General features: G+C 43.8%; 1 long non-coding RNA gene across 2 annotated transcripts in view; it reads right to left on the bottom strand.

Moving 5' to 3' along the window:
• LOC141371257 (uncharacterized) overlaps positions 1-17,954 on the bottom strand; it is a 47,476-nt gene extending 29,522 nt beyond the window's left edge. Inside the window, exons 1-3 of one of the 2 annotated variants that reach the window (XR_012376065.1) lie at positions 17,540-17,954; positions 10,754-10,809; positions 5,487-5,525 (exon numbers count right to left, since the gene is read on the bottom strand). This is a non-coding gene — a long non-coding RNA (uncharacterized lncRNA). The remainder of the gene's footprint in view (positions 1-5,486; positions 5,526-10,753; positions 10,810-17,539) is intronic. The other variant, XR_012376064.1, reaches the window with a different exon arrangement.
• Positions 17,955-20,306: the final 2,352 nt, after the last annotated feature.

Genomic DNA, 20,306 nt, shown 5'->3' with positions numbered 1-20,306 from the left:
TCTCAAACTACCCCCTTAAAGGATTAGATTTGCTCATTTCTAATCTTGATTTGAGGTCCTGCATAACATAAACCTTGGCCTTAAACTCCTGGGTGAGGCCATCCCTATTCCAATGTGTCAAGTTCAGAAACTAACCTTGAAAGAGTGATTTGTCTGTTTTCAAATCACCAACTCTGATTAAGTTAGGTGCTAGTGAATGTTGAGGCTGGTGTATACTGTAGCTTATTTTGCCACAAAATTCACTGTCTAGAGAATATTGATTTGTAGCTACTCTGTTTCAGAGATTAAAAGGATTAAATGACAGTCATAACTGTAACTATTACATTTACCAGTCCATTCAGGGACTTTGGACTTTTAAAATATGATTTGGCTATGCAATTATTTTTCTAGTAATATGAATACTTATGTTTTTTTTTTAAGATTTTATTTATTTGTCAGAGAGAGAGCGCATGCAAGAGAGAGCACAAGCAGGGGGAGCAGCAGGCAGAGGGAGAAGCAGGCTCCCCGCTGAGCAGGGAGCCTGATGCGGGGCTCAATCCCAGGACCCTGGGATCATGACCTGAGCCGAAGGTAGATGCTTAACCGATGGAGCCACCCAGGCGTCCCCTTATGGGTTTTTTAAAAAAAGAACCATTTGAGAGAGAGAGAAAGAGCAAGAGTGGGAGGGGAGAGGCAGAGGAAGAGGGAGAGAGCATTTTTTAAGCAGACTCCGCACTGAGCGCAGAGCCCCACACAGGGCTCAATCTCACCACCCCAGGATAACGACCTGAGCCAAAACAAAGAGTCTGATGCTTAACCAAATGTGCCACCCAGGTGCCCCACTTTTGTTTTTAAGAGGACCTCACAGGGCATAAAATTAGATAATATTCAGTGATATTGCTTTAAAGAACGGTAAGTTTTATTGTATTTAATCTTTTAAAAAATTTAGGCAATATACGAGAGGATAAAGAAAAAAGCAAAAACATCACTCCAAATCTCACAACCCAGAAAATAATTGTCATTAACAAGCTGACATAATCCTAGATACCTCCCTGAGACTTTGTACAGATATTTTAGAGAAGTGTGTTCGTGCTATCCGTGCTGTTTTAAAATAAAAAGCAAAAGTTGTAATAGCTTGTTTCACAAAAGATGGAGCCTTTTCATTTATTTTATTTTATTTTAGTGGGTCTAATAGGGGAAAGGTCTCCTCGGTGGTAAATTAAGGATCAATATAAAATATTTATAAGTGGGCTCCTTTTATTAATGATTGACTAGTATTTGCTATAGAGATTTTATCTTTTATATTTTTGGGGTTTTTTAGCAGACATTTTATTTCATAAGTTCATAAATGATTCTATTAAAACAAACCATGAAGTTTAATGTCTTTTTCTTTCCGCTTCATGACTGAAGCTATGACTTTGTGAATGCTACAAAGATTTTATTCTTATTTTTATTTTTTATTTTTTTTAGAGAGAGTGCACATGGCGAGGTTGGGGGGCAAAAGGAGAGGAAGTTAGAGAATCTTAAGCAGGCTCCACGCCCAGCACAGAGCCCAACACGAGGCTCGATCTCACAACCCTAAGATCATGACCTCAGCTGAAATCAAGAGGTGGACGTTTAACCGACTGAGCCACCCAGGCACCCCTAAATGCTACAGAGATTTTAAATTGAGTGCTATTTATGGTTTATCAGTTTTACAACACTGGATCAATATTACACTAAAAATATAACATTTTGCAAGGTGGGTTGGTGTAGATATTTATATATTAAAATAAAGTTTATAATTTTTCCCATGTATACAGAATTGGTGGTAATACATTCCTGCTAAAATTTATACGAAAATATAGAATGTATACATTACTGATGGTAAGTATTTACTCAAAGTATTTTTGGATATAAAGAAGTCCAATCCTTTGAGAACTACTGTAACCTGTTATTGACTTCTCTGCTTTTTGAATTTCTGTAGCACATATAGTTTAAATCACACAAGTGTAATCAAAATTCCAAAGAGAATGTTATCATTCTCCCTTTTTTTTTTCTTCATAAACTTAAGTATGATCTTTTTCTTGGATGAAGCGCCCTGTGCTTTTCTGTCCCCAGTGCCACCCAGCACTGTTGTAAGCATGCGGGAGCACCAGTGGCTGGCTGGGCTGAGCATCATGGCAGTGCAGCCCTCTGTGGTCACGTCTCTTCAAGTCCCTACACCTTGCTTTACCGAAAGATCTTTTTCTTTCCCTTTTTCTTTTTCTTTCTTTTCTTTTTTTTCTTTCTTTTCTTTCTCTTTTTCTTTCTTTCTTCTTTTTCTTCTTTCTTTCTTTCTTTCTTTCTTTCTTTCTTTCTTTCTTTCTTTCTTTCTTTCTTTCTTCTTTCTTTCTTTCTTTCTTTCTTTTCTTCTTTCTTTCTCTTTCTTTCTTCCATTCCTTCCTTCCTTCCTCTCTCTCTCTCTCTTTCTCTCTTTCTTTGGCACAGAGAGAGCGCGCACAAGCAGGGGGAGCGGCAGGCAGAGGGAGAGGGAGAAGGAGAAGCAGGCTGTCAGTTAAGCGGGGAGCCTGATGTGGGACTCGATCCCAGCACCTGGGATCATGACCCGAGCCAAAAGGCAGACCCTTAAACCGACTGATCCACCCAGGCACCCTTGAAAGACCATCATTTAGTGTAGAAGAGCACAGGCTCTAGCGTTAGAGACCCATTTTAGAATCTCAAAACTTCTATACCCTGACTCAGTGGCCTTCAGCTAGTTCCCAATAGTACCCATTTTATAGGATCCTGAGGATTAAACAGGGTGAATGAGCACAGGGCCTAGCATGTAGTAAGCAGTGACAGCACTAACTATATGGTGTCTTTGCGTAATTAGAAAAAGATGCACTCTCCTCAAGACACTTTACTTTCATCTAGCAGAAATTGTTGTAATATTCTGATTTTTAGATTAAGACACTTTACTGCCATCTGCTGGAAAATTCTCTTAGTAAATATGCAAATCAATGATTTCTATGATGTGAACCACAACCCCTTAGATGTGTAGGTGCCCTTGTGCAGTACACAACCTGCACAACTGTGCACATACGTGCTCAGTAGATCATATTTGCTACTCTTCTTTTCACTTTTGTAAATGGGGTTTGGAAGAAAATTCCAGGTAAACAATGCTATTGTATGAAGCAATTCATTAAAAAAAAGTCAAGGAGTCAAAGTTAATCTCTATAAATAGTTCATCTCTATTTTGTTACAAAGCCTGGAAACATTTGAGCTTACTACTTCTCTCGCTTCCCACTTCCCACACAGAGAGGTATGTTCTACAGTAAAACCTGCAATTTAAGTTAGCAGAGATACGAACTAAGCCATTATTCTGGCATTTATAAAAACCGAAAGACCAAATAGGGGACATATATATGCAAAATCAAAGTATGTTCTGGAATGATCCATATAGCATTTTAATCTTGATTTTAAAAATTGGTTCCAAAATATTACATTGTTAATGCAAAATGGCAGATCTCTGGAAAGCAACTCTGATGGGGCTCTGCTACCCTTTCTTCATCCCAGAACCTGGGCTGGGATATGACGGGTACTCTCTCTTCTAGCCAAATAGCCTTCATTGAAGGGGTCATTTTAGGACCTTTTTGTACACAAAAGGCAAAAATCTGGCTCATTTTCATACCTAGCAGTCCAATCATGAAGAAGATTGACTACATTTGGGTAAGGGAGAGTTTATTGATAATGGGAACTCTCTCAGGATACAGGATTCATCTCCTTGGCAAGGACCCTAGGAGCTGGGATGGCTCTTGGAAGCTTGGAGGAAGCGACTTCCCATAGTAAGTGAAGTGGAAATGCTGCATCTGCCATGGCAGACGGGACGAAGGTATCACGTGACTTGAGGGCTGCGCATGCTGCTGCACAGACCCTAGATAGGACCAGAAAACCCACTGGCTGGCAGACTCTGTTCTAAGAGAAGCCCAGAGAACACCCCATTTACCAAGCTGGTAAGAAATGAACTGTTAAGAGGGTAACAGCCATTGAGAATCTCAGTAGTAATGCTCTTCCCATGCCAGGGTTGACTGGTGGAGACAGTGTTAGAAAACTGAGCTCCTTAGTAGGGATGATGGGGTCCTGAAATAATGGAGGCCAGGTGAATACTTAACTGTCAGAAGAAGCAAGGTGTGTACAATTATTGCAATGAGTTGCAAAACTGGAGTGGCAACCAAGGATCCAATCTGTAGATAGCCATGAAGACAGTTAAAGGAACTTGGTGTTTCTAGAGGTAGTCATTAAGGGTATCCATTTATAAAATAAAAATAAATGAAAAATGGATGGTCAGTAGGCTAAGGGCAGCTTAGTCACGGTCACTTGCCCAGTTTCCAGACCTGAGTCAATTTCTCAGATCTGGAACCAACTGACTGAAGGACAGGCTGGTCACCATGAGGATGGAGCCTGAAATGCCTCATCCAGTGTATTCAGGGGCTATTTCCCATGCACTTCAAAATACTGCCCCCATCCTTTTAGTGGGTGACAGAGCACTGCAGCAGGGGTAGGCCCCAGGACAAGGGGCCCTGCCAGATCACTCAGCAGGCCCCGTGGTATTAGAGGGATCTGTGGTGGGAAAGGATGCTGTACAAAGTTACTGCTAATCCCAATAGGGGAACCAGAGCATAGGCTTCTGGGATTTGGGAGCAGGGTCATACCGTCTATAGTAATGAACTTTACACCATTTGAGAAGTTCTTATAGACTGAGGGCCCTGACTGAAGACAGAACAACTGACCATGGGACATCAAGTAACTAACTCTGCAACCAGAGATAATCATGGACTAGATTCTATCAGACCCATCAGGTCATGATTTGGGTGGGCCCAGCAGCAATCCATCATAAAATGGGAATGTAAGATCCAGGATTGGGCATGGGCAGGAGGGCCAGAGGGCACAAGTCAGTGGTTCCAGCTGGTGGCCCAGATTGCCACGTCTTCTACCACTATTGTGCTGGCATTCACAACTATGGGTTCACAACTAGCTCACGACTGTGGCTACATGGGGGTGTCTTTTATGGCCAGCTGACAGAAGAGGAGAAAGGCCAACCTTCATTTACAGATGGATTGGCCCAGCACAAGAATGTAAGCCAAAAAGGGGCTGCTGCACTGCAGGTCTACTTAGGTGGGCCCTGAAAACAGTGGTGAAGGAAAATTTCTGGCGATGCACCTGGTTGTCCGCTTTGTGTGGAAACAAGAACAGTTCAAGGTAAGAATATACACAGGCTCATGGACAGTGGTAAATGCAGTGGCAATTTGGCCAGAGGCTTGGAAGGAGAAATATTAGAATATCACGGATAAGGTGTGGACACAAAGTGTGAAGAATGTTGTGTCCCAGGTTCATGCATATCAAAGTGCCACTATCAGGTAGGCACTAAACAACATTCATGACCCAGCCAGTCTCTCATCAGCTACTGTAGTGCTAGCACTAATGGGTACTTAAGTGGAGTAGCCATGGTAATGCGGACGGTGGCTATGAACAGGGCTTTGACTCACCAAGGCTGATCCAGCCACTGCTGCCGCCAAATATCCAACCTGTCAATCAGAGAAATGAATGCTGACCCCCCCAGTTACAACACCATCCCTTAAGGCAACCAACCAACCACCTGGAGGTAAACTGACTACAGTGGACCTCTGTGTTCATCTTGACTAGGGTTGTTATATTGTCTGAGAATTAGTTTTCCTTTTCTATCTACAGGACCCAGCCAACATCACCATCTGAGGAGTAAGAATGTTTGATCTACTGACACAAGATCCCATACAACACTGCTTTGGACCAAAGAGTACACTAGTACACAGGTCCAATCCCATACTGCATCTTAAATCACTGGCATGACAGAAGGGTAGAATGGCCTCTTAAAGACATACCTGAGGCTCCAGCTAGGAGATGATACGCCTTGAGGTTGAGATGCCACCCTAAACCTTTAACTGTTAGATGGTACTGTGTCCCCAACAGGTAGAATATATGGGTCCAGGAACCATGGGGAAAGTAGGTGGCATTCCCAGTGGTATACCTGGAGAGTTCCCAGTGGTACACTTGGAAAGTTTGTGCTTCCTGTCCCCAAAACCTTAGACTCTGTGGGTCAAAAGGTTTTGTTCTCAGAGGGGTAATGCTTCATCAGTGGACACAAAGTCCCACTGTACTTTATACGATGGCTGCAACTCTAGTCACTTCAGTCTCCTTCTGCCAAGAGACCAGGAGGAAGGAAAGGAGTGACTAAACTAGCAAAGATCATTGATTCTGATCATCAAAAGGTAGAGCTCTGTTACAGAATGCAGAGAGGGAACAATGTTTGGCACACAAATGATCCAATGAAGTCTCCTGATACTCCCATGCCCAGTTTTTTTTTTCCAAGATTTTATTTATTTGACAGAGAGATAGACAGAAGAGCACAAGCAGAGGGAATGTCAGAGGGAGAAGGAGAAGCAGGCTCCGCACCGAGCAGGGAGCCCGATGCGGGACTCAATCCCAGGACCCTGGGATCACGACCTGAGCCGAAGGCAGACGCTTAACCATCTGAGCCACCCAGGCGCCCCCATGCCCAGTTTTTTTTTTTTTAAGATTTTATTTATTTATTTATTTGACACAGAGAGAAAGAGAGAGAGAGAGAGAACATGAGAGGGGGGAGGGTCAGAGGGAGAAGCAGACTCCCTGCCGAGCAGGGAGCCCGATGTGGGACTCGATCCCGGGACTCCAGGATCATGACCTGAGCCGAAGGCAGTCGCTTAACCAACTGAGCCACCCAGGCGCCCCCCATGCCCAGTTTTAACGGTAAACAGATAAGAACAGAAGCCATGATCTAAGATGGGAATGATGACCAGGTCTTAAGACTCTTGGAGATGAGGGCCTGGGTCACCTACCAGGCAATATCCCTCGACCAACATGGGTGCTAGCTGAGGCAAATCTAGAATGGGTGGTGGAGAAGGAAATAAAGTATCAATTACTGAAGGCTTGAGATCCACTGCATCTGTAGCAACTGTAGTTTTCCCACAAAACGTCTTGTAAGTTTCCCCAGCAATAAAGGCCAACCAGAATCCTAGACTTGCTGGTTATTAGGTGGATGAACTTATTATAAGAAACAGTTGGTGGCATGTGAAAAGATGCTCAACATCACTCATCATCAGGGAAATGCAAATCAAAACCACAATGAGCTATCACCTCACACCTGTCAGAATGGCTAAAATCAAAAGGACAAGAAATAACAGGTGTTGGTGAGGATGTGGAGAAGTAACTCTTGTGCACTGTTGGTGTGAATGTAAACTGGTGCAGCTACTGTGGAAAACGGTATGGAGGTTTTCAAAAAATTAAAAAGAGAAATACCATATGATCCAGTAATTCATTTACCCAAAGAAAACGAAAACACTAATTTGAAAAGATATATGTACCCCTATGTTTACTGCAACATTGTTTATAACAGCCAAGATATGGAAGCAACCCAAGTGTCCATCAATATAGGAATGGATAAAGAAGGCGTGGAATGTGTGTACATATATACATACACATGCATACACATATATATACCCACTGGAGCATTACTCAGCTATAAAAATGAAATCTTGCCAATTGTGACAACATGGATGGACCTAGAGAGTATCATGCTAAGTGAAATAAGACACAGAAACACAAATACCATATGATTCCTCTTATACAGAGAATCTAAAAAACAAAACAAATGAACAAAGAAACACATAAAAAGCAGAAACAGACCCACAAATACAGAGAACACACTGATGGTTGCCAGAAGGGAGAAGGGCGAGGGGCTGGGCAAAATGGGGGAAGGGGAGTGGGAGGCCCAGGCTTCCAGTGACAGAATGAATGCGTCCCGGGGAGGAAAGGTAGAGCGTAGGGAACACAGCAGTGCTGTAAGAGCGTAATCTGGGGGCAGATGGCAGCTACACCTGCAGCGAGCACAGCGTAATATATAGAGGTGTTGAACCACTACGTTGTATACCTGGAAACTAAAGTAACACGGAGTGTCAACTACACTTCATAAAACAAGGAAAGAAGCAGCAGTTGGGTCTAAGCAGGGATGAACTGTAATGGACGCGCCTCTTCAAAGCCAAGGGCCAACGCACCCACCCATTCCCCAGCTGTAGCTCTTTCCTAGGCAGACCTTTTCTATCCTTACCACAAATATAAACTGAATTAAATACTCAACCCACAACCTGAATGAGCCTTAATAATTTGCTAACTCTTAAAATTAACACCTTAAGTTGAACCCCCCCAAAGCTTAAGAACACTTAGGCAACTAGTTTAAATTGGAACCAAACCAAACCAGAACATCAAATTTTCTCAGATCTAAACCCAAACCACAGTTTCAGACACTTTGCACATTTAACCCTGGCTAGCCTCTCTTTGGCCTTAGTAACTCTTGCTAATCAGAAGCTTCTAACTTACTCAGATGGGGAAGAAAACATCAGTTGTATTTCCAAAAGTAATTCCACACCCACGCAACATCATACCACCCAAGTCACATCTACAAGTAAGTGACACCTGGCAGTGGTTAATTGTAAAGTCATCTTGGTTCTCCTTGATTTAGCCTAACGAAGGCTCTGAATATAAAAGGTGAAATAACCTCGTTTACGATGAGGTTGCCTCACAGCTCAGGAAAAATCTCTGGGCTTCTCATCCAAGGGCAGGGGTGGGGGTGGGAGTAGGGAGGGAGTTAAACAGTATTCATGTGGGAAATTATTCTTAGAAGTCTTTAGATTGCTGCTCACATGAGAGATACCGGTCTGGGTTTCAGCAGCACGAGGTCAGGAACCATTCATCTCTGTATCCAACATATCACTTAGCATGGCTGCCTGGCCCTCAGTAGATCAGTAGAGTCACTGCAGAGTTCCTTGAGCCATGCTGGTTGTTGGCAGCAGGGACCTTGGCCAGGACACTGGGAAGTAGCCTGCCCAAGCAAGAAGAGGCTCCTTCCAAGCTGCACTCTGTCCAGACTGCTGCCATTCTGTTCACACTGGGCATTGGAATCTGGCTGTATTGTCAGCCACAGCCCCTCAACTCAAGTTAGTGCTGCCTCACGTAGTTCTTAGGACTTTAAGATGATAGCAAAAAGGCCCAGTTTCAAAGGAATGAACCCCCATGTAGAATAATTCTCAGAGTTTATTAAACTGTGTGAGCTTGAATGCATACTCCAAGGGTGTGAATCAAACTCTATGGGGATTTTCGGGTTTGACACAGAGAAACATTGAGCAGGGGCTAGTGGCTGAGTCGCTGGTGCTGGGCTTTGGAGGAACCAGTGGACTTCCTGGGCGAAGTCTCCCAGAGGAAGGCTTGGCTGTTCCTCTCTTCCCTGCATTCCACGAGGCCCTGAGTATCCTTCCTGTAAATCTGCACTTTTACTTAGGTTCTCTCCATTTGGTTTCTGTCACTTGCAAATGGAAGCAAAGTGCTGTAGAGGAAACCAGCGTCCAGAATGATGGTGTCACCGAAGGAAGAGGTGGGATGCAGGAAGGAAAGTGAGTGGAGCTGGGGTGAAGTCTCTAAGAAGAATCACCTTTCTTCAGCTACAGGCAAGGGGCTGCACGTGGACAGCTGACTGGAGCTCAGCAGAGGCCTGCCAGGGGCAGCGCCCAGGAAGGGTGGGTTTTAAATATTCATCTTAAAAGCTGAACGTTGGGGCGCCTGGGTGGCTCGGTCATTAAGCGTCTGCCTTCGGCTCAGGTCGTGATCCCAGGGTCCTGGGATCGAGCCCCGCATCGGGCTCCCTGCTCCGCGGGAAGCCTGCTTCTCCCTCTTCCACTCCCCCTGCTTGTGTTCCCTCTCTCGCTGTCTCTGTCAAATAAATAAAATCTTAAAAAAAAAAAAAAAAAAAAGCTGAATGTCTTCCTCTCTTCTCTGCTTAGGAATCTCTCCAACAGTTCTTGCTCCAACTACTTGTTTTGAGTCTCCCTCCCTCAGCTTCTTTTCTTTCCAAGGTGCTGCCAACAAGAGGGCCACAGAATTCTTTTGATTCCGGGATTGTTTCTCTGAATTATCAGCCATGTTCACTGAGCCTGAGGAGGGAACTCAGACCGAATCCATGCCCCTTCTCTCCATCTTCCCAAGCATCTCATTGTGAAAATGTCGAAGTCAAATCCTGCCTCTGGCTCAAGCCATCTACTTAGATGAGTTTACTGGCTCTGCTGGAAGGGCGGGCTAAATCAGGAAGGGGAAGAGAGTTGTGAATTTAAGAGAAAACTACACCAAATCTGTGTGGGAGGAGGGAAGGAAGAGAGGAGGAATTTGGACCATTTATTTGCAGCATGTCTTACTGACAGTTAAATACAGTGGTTTGTTCTGTTTTCTGCCACTCGAGGGTTATTTAATTAAATTCATGACCTAGGATGCTAACCAGCCCCACATCTAAAATAATTGCTTCTCTGTTGGTGAGATGTAAAGCCGGGATTGATTTTCCCCTGGCCGATAGCTCTCCTTTCTGAGTCATGAATGTCATGCCCACTCTCCTCCCCACGTAATTTGATCTCTGTATTTGATCCCTATTTAGTAGTACACTTCGCTAAACAGATGTCTGAGTAATTAAAATCCCACATGGGCACACTCGTCCGTGAGTTACGTCTATTTAATAGCCAGCTCAGAAACTTTTCACCCTTGGCTTTTCTGCTATCCTGGTGTCCTATGTCACTGGCCTTTAGCAGGCTTCAAATATTAGAGCTCCTGCCAGCTATGTTTGTTTTCCGGCATTCACAGAGCCTCTCTTCAGTTCTGACTGAATTTTCTCACAAATCCCTGATCTCTTTCTCTTTCAGCTCACCTGGATTTTCTGTACAGTTTTCCACCAGCGTTCAAATTCTCATGAGATGAATCATCCTACATTTCATTCATGCCAGCACCAGCAATAAAAAAAAAGAAAAAAAAAATCAGAACAGTGTTGTTAGAACCATGGATTAAGAGTGCCTTTTATTTTTTTCCCCTGAGGCATAGCCAAATATTTTAGTCTGAACAATCCCCCCATTTTTTTTTTTTAACTATTTGAGATCAAATACTGGAAACCTGTTTGGTTGCTACAGGTCACTGAAAGATTTTGATGGCCAAAAATTATAGAAGAATGTGTGTTTGGAGCAGGAAAGGGAAGTTAGGAAGGACTTATTACATGGAATTTACTCGCTTTTTTAAAAAAAGATTTTTTATTTATTTTTTGACAGAGAGAGACAGCGAGAGAGGGAACACAAGCAGGGGGAGAGGGAGAGGGAGAAGCAGACTCCCCGCTGAGCAGGGATCCCAATGTGGGGCTCGATGTGGGGCTCAATCCCAGGACCCTGGATCATGACCTGAGCTGAAGGCAGATGCTTAACCGACTGAGCCACCCAGGCGCCCCTGAATTTACTCACTTTTGAGAGACAATTTAGACGGAAATTTATTTATGAAAATATATAAAGAGATAATGTTAAGACAAATCTTATGATACTGATACATTACATAAAACTTGAGTTTAATACTGTAATTTATAGTAGGTAAAAGAATTTCCCTTGTAATTGATGGTACATATTGACTTTAAGAATATTTTGAAATGAGTTTAGGATATATTGATCTTTTTTGATACCTATCAATTAAAACTTGAACAAAATCAGGTAAGGTGAGAGTCATATAGCAAAAGAATTCTTTATTTTCCTACTTTTAAATACAGTTCCAGTGCCTTTAACATGGATTATTTTATAAAAGTTTCTCAGAACATGTATGCTTCTTGTGAAGTTCCTTTGTATTTGCAACATTGCAGAATAAAAAATAATGTAATCAAAAAGCAAGCAACAAGTTCAGAAGTTAACTAATACTATTTTGGTTATAGGTAAGGAAATTCTAAAAGTATTCATCTAAACTTTATTATCATGATTGTATTTAAAAACTAGGTGAAAACCCTATTGTGCAATGGGAGCTTTGTTTTGGTGGTTTACACAACTGCTAGCCTTGTTATCTGAACTAGCAAAGGCCAGGTACATAAACAGAGACATAAATTAACAACAGGCTTCTCAGACCAACAGTGACACGGAGTAGCAGCTAGTATTTCAGGAAGGGAGACGAGTTCGACATGATGGGTGGGACTTCTTTCACTGTTTATCATCTAGCATCGTTATATTTACATCGTTACAAAGCTGATGGGTCCGAAGCTAGTTGTGCTCAGGATAACCTCCCCTTGGTAAAAAGGAGAGCTGTTCCCAGCTCCTTTCCCGTCCATGCAGCTTATGCTTAATCTACTTAAAGTTTAGGGCACTTCTTTCTCTGATCCAAGCCTTCGAAGCCTTGTTTTCCCTGAAGTCATTTCTTATCACATGCTTATCCATGCTCCTGTCAGCTTCTTTCAGATCATTAAAAAAAAGATCACTAATTCCAATAACCCATTTATTTCTGGCTTCCCACTGCCTTGGTGTACACTGGGGAGAATTTTTCCTGACTTCACGAAGTTGTGAGGGTCAAATGAGCTCCTGTGGATGAAAGGACTTTATACATGGTTACATGTGGCCAAAGAGCTTGGGCTCCAGCTCCAACTGCCCGGTTCAAATATTGTTTTCTAGCTGTGACAACTTGAGCAAGCTACTTAACTTTTCTGGACTCCAGTTTCCTAATGGGGAAAATGGACATTATAAAAGTACCTAAATCGTGGGGTTGTTTGGTGGTGGTTACATGAGACAATTCATGCATATTACGAGGTCAGAACATGCCTGGAACAGTCCCCGTTTTAAGCCCCAGTAAGTGTTAGCACAAGTGTAGGCATCAGTTCACGTCCACAACTTCATCTCCTCCCAGGCCTGGGCCTTCGGGGACCTGTCCTCATTTAGTAACTATGGAATGCTAGGCTATATTCCTTGGGCATGGTCTGTGACAGCTAAGGTTGGAGCAGGATCTAAGAATCCTGGCTGAGCACACGTATAAACTGGCAGGTACCTTTAACACCTGCCTCTTTCTTAAATCTTGTCCACTTGCCTTGGCTTCTTCTCCAATGACTTTGTTTAGAATGATTTATCTTGATATTTCAGTTTGCTGCCTATTTGAACATACAGTCACAAAGATAAACCCTTCCTAATCTGGAAAATGGGGAGAGTAAGCGTATCTGCCCCTGGGTTTGTAATGAGCTAAATCAAGTGAACCTCCTTCAGAGGAGACAGGAAGCACAATATTCTAGGGGTGCCTTTGAAAAAGAAAATGGGCAAAAAGCATTTGTAATCCAACTATCATCACATGAAATGATGTGCAAACAAACAAAACATAAAAACAACAAAAACCTAGCATTCTAAAAAGGGGATAAATGATTCTTCCAAACCCTTAGCATTATTTTTACAAAACTTCCTTAAAGGATAAGATGTTACCTCTTGGTTTAGTATTTACCAAGAAGTTTTTAAAAATTTTGTTGTTGTTTTCATCAGGAATGTTAGATTTTTATCACCTATTTACATGATAGGGGTTTTCTTTTTTTTTTTTTAAAGATTTTATTTATTTATTTGAGAGAGAGAGAATGAGAGAGAGCACGAGAGGGAAGAGGGTCATGGGGAGAAGCAGACTCCCTGCTGAGCAGGGAGCCCGATGCGGGACTCGATCCTGGGACTCCAGGATCATGACCTGAGCCGAAGGCAGTAGCTTAACCAACTGAGCCACCCAGGCGCCCCATGATAGGGGTTTTCATATGTGACTTAATGTATGATATGTTACTTCAATTATTGTGTTATTAAAATTCCTGGCATTTCTAGGACAAAATCTACCTGTTCATGCTAAAAATTACTTAGCTTCATTGAAAATAATTTGCTATTTTCTTTTTTTTAAAAAAGATTTTATTTATTTTTAAAGATTCAAGACAGAGAGAGCATGGTGGGGAGGGGCAGACGAAAAGAGAGAATCCTCAAGCAGACACTCTGCTGAGTGTGAAGCCCAACACAGGGCTCAATTCCATGACCCCAAGATCATGACCTGAGCTGAAACCAAGAGTTGGACACTTAACCAACTGAGCCACCTTAGGCACCCCCAAGATTTTATTTTTTTAAGTAATCTCTACGCCCAATGTGGGGCTTGAGCTCCCAACCCTGAGATCAAGAGTCACACGCTCCATCAACGGAGCCAGTCAGATGCCCCTGATTTTGTCATATTTTCAAGGGGAATTTTGGCATTGAATTTCTTATGAGTTTGTATTTTCTGAGTGTACTTTTGTAGTATTTTTGACAGGCTTTATAATAATTATATTTGCTTCATAAAATGGGTTAGATTGTTATATCTTTATGTATTTAGAAAGAGAATTATATGTCCTTAAAAATTTGCAAAGATTTGCCTACAGGGCTGAGCCTTTTTTGATTTCTTCTGTTTCTGATCTACTTATTTTTTTCTATTTCTTGATTCAGTGTGGGTGATTCATGTTTTTCCAGGAAAAAAAAAAATCTAACAGCATGTAGTTAACTACACATAGTATTCTCATATAATTAAAAAAAAAACCCAAAAACTTTTCCATAGCTATTATGTCTTTCTCCTTTTTAATTTACACTTTCTCTTTTTTATTAAATAGGTCTACCAGATATTTCTCTACTTTCTTCCTATTTTTTCCAAAAAAATTACTTTTGGAATTGATCAATAATTGTGTTTTTGGTTTGTTTTCTAATTCACTGATTTCTGCTTCAATCTTTCCTTAGTTTTCCTTTTCTCGAAGTTAATTTAAGCATTACTCAGTTCACTTATTTTTATTCTTTCTTGTTGAATTTTCTCCTGCTAAACAATGTTACTAAGGTTGGTCTGGTTTCAAATGACTTTGGGTATTTCTAAAAATTAAATCTAATCTCAGAGGAGGAAGATTTTCTATCACTGATGGGATGATGTCATTTAAAGAAATGTTAGTCTCCTGTGGCACATTTCTAAAGAAATTTTTAAATGTTTGAGTAATGGAAATACAATTGCAGCAAGCTTATGGCCTATTCTGAAGGGGACAACATCTATTTGTATATATAAAATCTGTGCATTTGCTAGAACATCATCTGCCTTTCCATATTTGAAAAGAATCAAGTTTTCTTGATTCTAAGCTAGGACTTAAAGAGTAGCTCACATTTGCTTAATGGGATGTCCTCTGATACTGCCTACTGTAACTGAAGATATGTTTAAATAATGTTTAGTTTTGTGAAAATGTGTTTACATACCTTCTGTGTACAGCCTGGCTTCATATTTGCTTGTAATTGAAATTAATCCCAAATAGAAATGCAGATTTTTCAAGTGCAAAGATTAAAAATTGTTCACATGATAGGATGACAAAGTTTTCTCTGCAAAAATCAATTCACTATGATGATGTAGATGAAGGCAGAACATTTTTTCTAAAATAATTTTTTCGGGCACCTGGGTGGCTCAGTCAGCTAAATGTCTTCGGCTCAGGTCATGATCCCAGGGTTCTGGGATGGAGCCCCGCATAGGGATTCCTGCTCAGCGGGGAGCCTGCTTCTCCCTCTCCCACTCCCCCTGCTTGTGTTCCCTCTCTCACTGTGTCAAATAAATAAAATCTTTCATAAAAAAATAATTTTTAACACTCTGATAGGCCACATTATAAGCAATAAAAAGAAGTAATAAATACTGTGCCAAGAGAAAGGCAGATTTGCAAGTGTGACCTTTGCCAACATATGTAGCAGAAGATCATCAGATCCACGTGTTTGTAACTATGTAACAGCATGTAAGTGGCCAGGAAAGGAAGGATTTTACGGACAAGAAAGTGGAAATGTCCTTTTTAACATATGACCCTGACGAGTCCCATCTCAAGTAACTGTTGATCAAGTTACAGATGGTTGGCAAGCCAGGTGGGAGGGAAGAGAAACGTCTGACAAAGTTGCAAAAACACAGGCCACAAAGCAAGTGGCTGTTATCATTAAAAATACAAACTTACTTAAATCTTCAATAATTAAAATAATGGAAAGAAAAATTGTTTTGCAAAGCATTCCAGAAAAAGTTGTTTCAAAAGGCTTTTACATAAAATTTTAGGGAAGACAGAACATGGCTTTATGAATAAACCAAAAACATAACTAGACACCCCCCAACTAGTAACTTTATGATGATGGAAAACATTTTTTGAATATATTTGAAATATACATATATTTCTTTTGCACCTACATGCATTTCAAGTTTTTTAAGCTTCCAAATGTTTAAAACTTATAAGTGTCTGTGCTCTAGGAATTTTCTTTTGAGACATTAGGAACCAATAAATGGAAAAGCAAACTTTTATCTCTACCAGCTTTAAACAGAGGCACGTATATATAAATTTATGTATTCAGTATTGGTCGTAACTGGTTGCCTTTTAAAGTAGTTTAGGGTTAACAAGACAGTAAGCCAGAACCAAAAATAACCGTAATTGTTTGTTATCGTGGCTGTGAAATTTTCAGTAAGGCACAGACCTAAAGCCAAATGCTGCTAAAGGATTACCTTAGAAAGCAGAGCCTGAGGCCAAGTTTAAGTGCTAAGACTTTATTAGGAGGTACAATCCCAGGGCAGCAAGGGTAAAGGGAAATGCAAAGGAAGCAAATACAAAGCAGTACATCACTGAGCTGAAAACAACTTCACTAGAAAGTAGAGCTGATTGCTCAGTCCCAAAGGAGCGCTTCCAGACAAACCATACAAAACCATCTTGTCTTGAGACCTGTCTATGGAGAAAAAGGGGAGGAATTTATATGCTGGCTACTTCTTACTTCCCGTCCTTTTTGGCGCAAATTTGCATCTTGGGGCTTTAATGCTCCGCTCTTCTGGGTACGCCACATGACCTGTCCGCGCTGTTGCCTGGGAAGCAAGAGCATGCTGAACCTCAAGGTTTTTCACCTGAGTCTGGGACTGATGGAAGGAGCCAGTGGCTTCTACCTCAGAACCATGGTATGAGAGGCAGTGCTGAAGCCTGACCCTCAACAGGGGAGGGGAGGCTGTCCCAAGAGGAAGCCATGGAAGCAGAGGCCAGGCCTCTGCCCTGAGCGCGAAGTTAAGAGGGGGCTTGGCGGTGCGACTGAGCAAATCTGGGGAGGTGCATAATAAACCGGGTCTGGTCCAGTGTATCCCTCTAGGACTTGAGCTATTCCCAGGGGTGGTGGTCACTGATTCTTAGGGGAGGAGGAGCCCCTCAATTCAGAGGGGGCACACATTTAGGTCTCAGATTTTGTAAACCAGCACGTCCCTTATTCCTCAACTATCCCTAGCAACTACTTTTAACTCTTTTCTCCCCCCTTTTTTGAGGGGTAACCTGGCTATACTACAATTCGCCCCCGTGGAGACGACGGTGAGATAAATTTTGTCAACTACATGTCTCACAGCCACCCCTCCTATCAAGATACGGAACTGTCCCATCACGCCCCAGAGGGTTCTCCCCTGCTCCTCCGCTCCTGCTCCCATCCCAGGCCAACCGCTTTCCGACACCACAGCTTGGCCTCTTCTAGAATTTCTTATATACACGGCATCATACAGACTAAGGCCTTCCGTGGTTACCTTTTTCCCCATAGCACCAAGTTTTTCAGGTCCATCCACGTATGAAGAGTGCGTCCCTTTTTATTCCTATTTTGGAGAACTTACTATGTATGCTGGACGTGGGGCATTTTTACCCGCATTCTCTCACCTGCAGTTCTCACAACCGTCCCGCTTCACAGTGGGAGGACCCAAGGCTCAGGGAGCCCAGCAGTGGAGTCTGGGGAGGGGCCCGGGGCCGACTCCTGCCACTCAGGCAGCCTGGCGGCTCCGCACACCGTGCTCCGGAGCCCGACCTGTGGCACCTGTTGTCCGGTTCGACGGGGCAGATGGGGCCCGGCCTTGGCCAGCCTCGGGCCAGACAGCTCGGGACGTAGGCCCCGCGGAGACTCCCCGGCGTCGGAGCCGCCGCCCCCAGCCGCCGGCCTCCCCGGCTGCCTGCTCCCGCCGAGCGGCCACTTCCAGGAGCGGAGGCGCGGCGGCCGCGGGCTTCCGGAGCCACGCCGGGCTGGACTCCGGCGGCCGAGGGCCGGCCCCGCCGCGTTTCTGCGGCCGCGTCACGGCGCGGGCGCCCGATCGCGCCGCGTGCCCGGGGCGTTTCACCCCGCGCCGCCCGGGCGTTTCCCTCCGCGCGCGGACGGCGCTACTTCCCGCCACGGCCGCGGGGCCCGGGGGGTGGCGGGGGCGGAGGGGCGCCGCGTCGTCGGCGGGGGCGCGGCGTCAACCGTCGCCGCCGCGCTGCCTCCTGCGGCCGAGGGGAGCCGACGAAGCGCGCGGGCAGCGCGCAGCGCCCGCCACTTCCAGGGCTGGCCGCCACGTCCCTGTCCCCGGAAAGGAACGAATGAGGGCCGTGGTCCGCAGTCGTTTTCGCCGCCGCCACGTCCTCCTCGCTACGATAGGACCCGGAGACTTCGTTTTAGGGATGCAGTGGAAACAAAGATGACGGTGTTTGGCCCTGTGGCGTGGAGGGGCCCGCCCGCCCCTATTGTCTGGCTGCCTGACGGGAGCGGCAGCGCTATTTGTCTTACTCCGAACGTGGTGATTCGGGGGCAGCAGAGGGACTTACAAGGAGGCTTTGTGTGCAGTAAAAGAGCTGTGGCGAAACGGCCTCTCCTGAATGGCCGCCGGGCCGCCTTCAGCGGGGACCGCGCGGGGGGACCCTGGCGATTTTTTCCATATCAATTAAAGGAAGGAAAAATCTGCATTTTCCTCGCCACGTTTTCATTCAGATTTGAGCCCTAGTGTCTGCCGCCGGAAAGAGTACCATCCGCCTTGACTTGCTTCATCTCCTTTAATATTTTAGTCTTCAGCTACTCTAAATTCTTTCACGTAACCGAGTGCCTTTTGGACCCTTGGCACATCCTCTGCTGTCTCAGAAATAATGAGAAAGCTGTGGAGGTGGACGATGCTCACACACAGGGATGGCCTGCGTTTGTTGGTGTTTTTTTAAAATCTACCCTGGTGCCTCAGACGCAGGGCCTGACAGAAACAGCTGGGCTGGGGGTGAGCGGGGGGACGGGGGGGTACGACAGGGCTGTTGGAGGTTCAAGTTATTTGGGGATCCCATAACTGTGTGACTTTTAGGAATATCCAGTGAAAGTGCCTGGTGGGAGAAGGTGAGAGGCAACGGGAGCTAAAAAAAAGGGGCTTGCAGTCAGCTGAGAAGCCATCCCTCGTGTGATTACACAACAACCTGCAGTGACAAAAGAGGGAAGCGGAATATTTTTTGATAGCTCCAAAGTAAAGTTTGGATTTACAACTGGTTCCTGCTTATCTCCCATACTCCTCTTTTATTTCTCTTCATAGCATTTATGACCATCTGATAATGTGCATTTTATGCATTTATTGGCGTCTCTCCCCACTTGATATAAACCTATTGAGAGCTGGGAGTTTTGTTTACTGTTGTTCCCTGGAGCCTAGTACAGTACCTGGCAAAGTACTTGGGGCTTTGTAAATATTTACTGAAATCAGTGATTACCAAACAGACGTGACATGTGATTTAAAGGCATTGTGAGAGAAACACAAAACCAAAAGCCACATGACGCAAGGAAAACTGATCTCTTCAAACCTGCTCCTTTCACCGTGGAGCAATAATTGATAAGGAATAGCCAAAAGATAGTCACACCACCATTCCATTTTCCAAAGAAGAATAAGAAAACAAATGAGCTCGCACGTCTAGGTTGCTTTCCCTTCATTCTAGGGATTGATTTTCTGAGGTGAGCCTACCAAAAATCTGTGAGGAAAATGAGGTCCTTTCTTACTATTCCTACGTAACCCTCTGCACATGTTCACCTCTGTCTGGGATAGGTGGTCTGTCTGACGAGCAAGACATGGCACTTCCAGACATTCAGAATACAAGACTTTGTCAATGTTCCATAAATATTTTTCTGTTCTGCAGTGTCTATGTCATGTACAGGACACCTCTGGGGAGTGTGTTTCACATGAAAATTAGCGGGCTAAATCCTTTTTACTACCTGAACACCCTTTCAAAAATGGCCCCAAAGGATGATGATTAATAAAGGATGGATTAGCTTTTTTTTTTTTAATTTTATTTATTTTAGAGATCGAGAGTGGGAGCGTGCATGCGTTCACGTGAGGGGGGAGGGTAGGGGAACAGTGAGAGGGACAAACAGACTCAGTGCTGACGGGGAGCCAGTGCAAGGCTGGATCTCACCGCCCTGAGATCATGACCTGAGCCAAAACTACGAGTCCCACATTTAACCGACAGCCATCCAGGAGCCCTGGATTAGTTTTGAAGGAAGTGAAAATGGAGTGTTTGCGAGTGAAGAGAATCATTATAGCCAGCTCCCTTGAGGAATTATCCCTGTCTCAACCTCCTTTTCTTTGGAACTTTGGTTAAGAAAGGACCACAACCACACCTTGGCTAGGATAGTTTAAAATACCTGTCAGAGTATACC

The sequence above is a fragment of the Callorhinus ursinus genome, unplaced genomic scaffold (genome assembly GCF_003265705.2).
Source record: "Callorhinus ursinus isolate GAN/ISIS: 27379988/994484 unplaced genomic scaffold, GSC_fseal_2.0 scaffold63, whole genome shotgun sequence".
NCBI classification, from domain to species: Eukaryota; Metazoa; Chordata; class Mammalia; order Carnivora; family Otariidae; genus Callorhinus; species Callorhinus ursinus.
This window is presented reverse-complemented; position numbering and strand designations above follow the sequence as displayed.